Consider the following 6,309-nt stretch of genomic DNA (forward strand, 5'->3'; position numbering starts at 1 on the left):
TATCCCATCAAACACCTCCACTTGGAGTTGCGGTGCAGAGGTAAAGTGGAGGTTAAAAAGGTGGGCAACAAAAAGCAACAGAGTTCATTTAAAGTTGTGCCGTGGCTCCACACTGACACCTAGCGGACATGGATAAAATTACACAGAGCTGAGCTGACAAGTTTTACAAGTTTACTTTTATAAGCAGATTTTTAAAAAAGAATCTGGGACTTTTACAAGTGTTGGTGTTAATTGATGTGCACAGTAAATAAAATTAATATAAAATTTAAGTTATTTTGTTAGATATTTGTATTTTTGGTATTTTCTGACAAAGAGAAAAAGATTATGTTAAGCTATTTATTTAGCATTTAATGCTATTTGTAAATTTAATCAGTATACAGTTAACTCCCTTAAATGCTTTTAAAATAGTCCGAGGGAAAACCAATTCAACAATATCTATTAATCTCTATTTTGAATACATCGTATGAGAAAATAGAGATTATATCTCACTTTATGAGTAGATTTTGTCATGCTTACAAGTACGAAAGATAAAGTTTCTTCAGTAGCTCATCTCTAAGATGTAGACACGCACTCTCTCTCTCTCTCTCTCTCTCTCTCTCTCTCTCTCTCTCTCACACACACACACACACACACACACACACACACACACACACACACACACACACACACACAGCCTGTCGACCTTCAGTTTGTTCATGAGAGACTGCAGCAGTCCCGCTCCCTGCAGCACATTTTCTCCTGTTTTCCCGACTGTCTGGTGAAAAACAAACCACTCTCTGTAATACAAAATGATGCCGTTCAGCTTTACACAGACTCTACCACTGTCTGTTACATTAGTCTTATAATGATAATCCTGGTTGTAATAAGGTAAGGTCACAAATTACTAAGGTTGTCCTTAGTTTCAATACTAATGCAAAACAAAAATAATAAAAAAAATTAATAAATAAACAAATAAAAGAAAAAAACTACAAAAAACCCCATAAAAGTTCATTAAAAATAATATTTTACTGATAAAAAATAAAAGCTTTAAGAGTTTAATAAAACTACAAAAAGAAATGTAAATGTTCTGACGAGACTTTCATTCATATGTTGAGACGCAGATAGTTGATTAAGCCATCGGCTTATTGAAGCACCAGGAGATTGCAGGTGTGCCTCAACCAGGCAGGATGGGTCTTGGATGGTGACCCACACCCAAGGTTTGGTCCAAAGCTCCCAAGAAGAAGAGAAAAGATCTGGTGACCTCTGAGGTGATGCAGGTGGAAGAGGACTCATAAAAAATCAAGGCTGTTGGCCAGCATCAAGGGAGATGGACAGCCTGGGAAGTGATACTCAACAGAACGACCATGTGGGCCTTTCTGTTGAGGCTGCCGGTATAGACAGCAACACATCCAGGTTCTGCATAAGCTGGCGGAAATACTGGAGGTAAAAGGCTGGAGGGAAATAGCAACAGTGCAGTAACATCCCAGAGGCAGATCCATTTCATCAGGAAGGAGGATCAGGCCCACGTCAGCTCACAGTAGACACAGTCCCTAGTGTTCCCGGGAGGCGAAAGCTGATCTTGGGAGTGGATCTCAACCGTGCTCTCAGGTTCCCAGAGAAAATCGCCTCTGGGAACCTTCTCTGACCAAGACGGTCATCACTTATCCTTCCTTTAAATCGAGCTTTTAACATTCCTAGAAAAAGTTGGTTGCAGAGGTTATACCAGAGCAGCACCTCTGGGATCCCAGGGCCAGCTACAGGGCGTAGAAAGGAGACATCTCAACTGCTGCTCCACCACCCTGAGATGTTTCAGGGTTAAAGAAGCGAAACATCAGCAGGTAGTCCGACCTGTGCTCTAATAATGACTGCAGAACTAGGAGGAACACTGACCCTAATTGAATCCCATCAACTTTTAGTGAAGAGGATGGACCTGGTTAGGTAGAAGAAACGCAGTGCTGCATACATTAACATATAATCTAAGAAGAAAGATGCAAAACCACTGATTAGTTCAACTGAAAAGTGATTAGGTTAACGTGACTGATTACCTCATTCAAGAATCAAATGAAATAAATTAAAAAAACAGAAAAGGGCAGGGTGGATCCATGCTGTATAAGTGCCAAAGTCTGACCATCTGAATGTTTCAGCAGAAATTGAGAATCATCAGACCAGGCAACGTTTTTCCAATCAGGACATTGGAAAAATGTTCAAAGGAGTGGCACCCTGTGTGGTCTTCTGCTGCTCTAGCCCAAGCCCTCTTTTACATATCTTGGTTGTAAGGAGTGGTTGTTTCAGTCACTTGCCTTCCCATCAGCTTGAAGCAGTTTGGCCTTTCTCTGACATCTGACATCAACAAGGCCTTTTCACCCAGATAACTGCTGCTGTGGATATTTTCTCTTTTTCTAACCACTCTGTAAAACCCTAAAGATGGTTGAGTGGGAAAATCCCAGCAGATCAGCCCATCTGTCCCCCATCAAGTGCGCCACATATAAAGTGATATATAAAAAACCCCTACCTTGGGGTAGGGACAGGCTTAGGGCGTCGGGGGGTTCCCCGGAGGCATCTTCCTTGGGGGGCTCAACCCGGGGTAGCGGTCATGTCCGGTTAGGGGCTCTGTTGGCTCTCAGGTGACTGTTTCCTCGCGGCTGCGTGCAGCGGGGCTAGGGGAGGGTCTGTGCTGACGGACGTGGGTTACTGACCTGGTAGCCTGGCTGCCCCTGGGTGGGTCCGGGATGGGCGTGAGGTTCTGGGGGCGCTCCGTCTCTGGGCTGGGACCCGGACCGGGCCTCGGGGGCTTGGGTCCTGGTTGGTGTGTTGCCGGGGTTGTGGGCGGGTGGGTGCATGGGGGCCCAGCCCTGGAGCAGGGTGCCGCCGGTGCGTCGAGCCACCTGGGGGGCTCTTCAACTGGTGGGGGAGATTGTCACATCTTGCAGGAGCTTTCCTCTCCTCAGGAGCTCCCTCTGCAGGAGGGGGAGATACAGGAGAGGTGGCGGAAGATCTCAGCCTGGGTGTTTATTGTCTTATGTAGTCTGGAAGATGAGTGGATGGTGGGGTGGGTGCAGTTTTCTCTGTGGTGGGGTTGGGTGGACTGTCCCGGGCTCTGTGGGGCCGGGCGGCGCTGCTGCACTGGGCCCCGGTCTGGATGGGCCTGGGCCCCCTTTCCCTGGCGGGTCGCGGAGTATGGGGGTGCCTACTGGGGTCAGCGGGGGAGCTGGCCCCAGGGAGGGGTCACTTGCCCCTCCCTTCCTTCCCTCAAAAAACAAGCGCGTCCATGCTCACAGGTGTACACACGGGTGATCACACCCACAAACTACACCCTTTTTGGCTCCTACCTCAAAGCACACTGTGTTCTGTTGATCTTATGTGCTGCACAATAATGTTTAACATTTAGTATTTACTGTCATATTCCCATATATCATTGTGATGTTGTTTATTCTATTACTCTTGTTCTCTTCTGCTTGCTTTCTTTTTTCTTTCTCAGCAGGTGATCCAGGTGATTGATATATGCATTTTTTTTTCTCTGCCCGTTCTGTTGGTTTTTGTCTTTTGCCCTTCTCCCCCGTCCCTCTTCTCAGCTGTTTCTCTTTCCCTCTTTCTTTCTCCCCTTCTTTCCCCCAGTCAAGTCTGTCCCGTATTCAGTAAGTGAAAATAAAAGAAACAATAAAAGGTGAATCAAATGGACCATTGGGCATCTTTCTTTGCCTTTAGACAACAATTCTGATGGCAAAAGAGCCAAACGGGACAGGCCAAAAAAGAAAAAAAAAAAAAAAAAAAGATCACCTGATCGACACTATGCAAAGAAGAAAGAAAAAAAAGAAAAAAAAAAGAAAAGAAAAAAAAAACAAAAAAAAAAACACCTTTTCTTCCTCATTCTTCCTATACCCGCAAAATATACATGCAAAAATATATTTGATTACTGCTGTTTAGATGCATTCGATGATTATTTGCATTAATGAGCAGTTGAACAAGTGTACCTAATAAAGTGTGCATTGAGTATATGTTGTGGGTTCACCACCTTTAAAAGTTGTGTGGCTGTGCAAGATGTATATTTGCATACTGCAGAGAACAGCATGTGTTTGAAACTAAAGATGTTCCTGTGGTCTTTGCTACAATTGTCCCGTTTAATAAATTCCTTTTTGTGTGCTACTAGAAGAGTCACATTACCCACATCCAGGCATGCAGAGGCAATTGCTCCTGTGACTCCCCATCTCTTCTCTCATGCCTATAGCTTTTGGTCCCATCCAGACCCCTGGTTAAAAATAGCATTTTTAGATGTGGTAATATTCATGGTGAGCAGGATTTCACTTCTTGTGAGAACTGAAATACAAATGTTTTTTATACACTTAATGAAGGCGTCTTTGAGGAAAACCGGTTCCTTCACTCTCCCCTGTTGCTATCCCAAGAATTGATATACATAGGACTGTATTTAATCTAATGCACGAGCCCTGTAGGTCTTTATATAAAAACACAAAGGGCTCATTCTGCTGGACTGCAGAGATCAATTGGAGCTGAATTATGAAAGAAAACTGCAGACGCTATCTGTCATAATACACTTGTTTATACCGAAGTTTTAATGTATTATGAATGCATGCATTGATAATGGATGCAGTTTGTCATGTTCAGAGGGCACTGTTGCTGCTGAATTCAGCCATTTATCTCAACTCCTTGTTTTAATTCAGCAAGGATTTTGCACACTCTGCTCCATTAACTCCAAAGATTCAACATGTTTAACTAAGTAATTACAATAGCAATTTATTTAAGGTTTAGAAATATGACTTTGAATGGAAATTGCCTCACTATGTGTGGAATTACCTTTCAGAGAGCTGCAGACAAACAGGGCAGATTTTTTTTTTTGTTTTGTTTTTGTTCAACAGGTATCTTTATCTGTCATTAGCACATGCTACTTGAAGAAGCTGGTGATCTGGCTGTATATTATACCATATAAGCCCATCACTGACGTATATTTTATAATAATATTTTCCAAAGACATTATTGAGTTATAACTGTTAAAATGGGATTTACCAGGCACCTAAAATCCAATACTGTGGGTAAAAAAATGACTCAAATTAATGACCAAAGTTGATTTGCACTTTGAGCTCTGCTGGACCTGTTCTCTTTGTGGACAGGCTGTTTGATCAGCTGAACTGTGCTGCTGCAGTGGCTTTGAAGTTTTCTTCTCTTTGTGGAATTAACTAGTTGCACTTTTCTAATGTAATGTGACAGTTTTACATGTACTGTGACAGATTTCCCAACTTTTAGCAATAAAGAAATTTAGAAAGCGAAACTGAATAGCATCATCCGTTTAAATTTGAACTGATGGCTCCTCCCTTTTGGACTGTAATAATCAGGTAACAAACATGTAATAAGCATCTCAATAGCACGTTATATAAGTGCACTGTAGGCTTAACATTACCTCATAAGCAGTACATCAGCCCTGTTATTTGTTCACCCTGCAGAAGAAGACGAAATAGCACACACAGCACTTGATACACCAACTATAATGCTCTTTCCTTGGCTCCACTCTGTTGGGACCATACGCTCTGCTCTCATTTGGAGAAAGGTGATTAAAAGGAAATGAAGTCATTATACTGCAACATTCAGTAATTTTTTTAAACACACTGAAGTGTAATATAAGAAGGATTTTCAATGTCCCTAATGTCTTGTTACTGTTAATAATGTTTGTTTGTGCTGCTTCCACAGTAGAATAATTAATGTGATATAGAACACTGTTCTCTTGTCAGTCCTAAGATGAGTCAATACCGATGACACACATCTGCCTTTTAGTAAGAAAATACCCAGAAAAAAAAATCATCATATTAATAGGCTGACACCTTCTGACACCAACAATCATGCCACATTCTTCCCTTCTGTCACCTTTTTCTCCCCATTGTGACGCTGTTTCTGCATGACTAAATGCATCGACTTGCTGCCATGTGATTGGCTGATTAGATAGGTAAGCACTTTGGTACACCGGTTTTTGTGTGTTGATATGGATGCAAGATGGGCATGTACACAAACAGCTCCTCGTTGGCATCTTCACAAAGAATCACTAAAAAGGTCTCTGTCTCAAGTCAGCGAAAGTTACTCATCCTTCATCTATTTACCACTGCACATACTTGTGTTAACGTCAGTTTCAAATCTTGTGTCCACGCTTTATAATGACTAACAGAGCCCGTGAAGACGAGAAAATCACTATGTAGTGTCAACTACTGTCCAGCAGATGGCAGCGAATAACTTGTAACAAGGCCATAAGAATTTTTTTCCCCCCCACACTGATTATATAATTTTTTTTGTTGTGCATATAAATGTGTGGCTTAATGTTAATTCATGTTT

Source organism: Astatotilapia calliptera, chromosome 13, assembly GCF_964374335.1.
Source record: "Astatotilapia calliptera chromosome 13, fAstCal68.1, whole genome shotgun sequence".
In the NCBI taxonomy this organism is placed as follows: Eukaryota; Metazoa; Chordata; class Actinopteri; order Cichliformes; family Cichlidae; genus Astatotilapia; species Astatotilapia calliptera.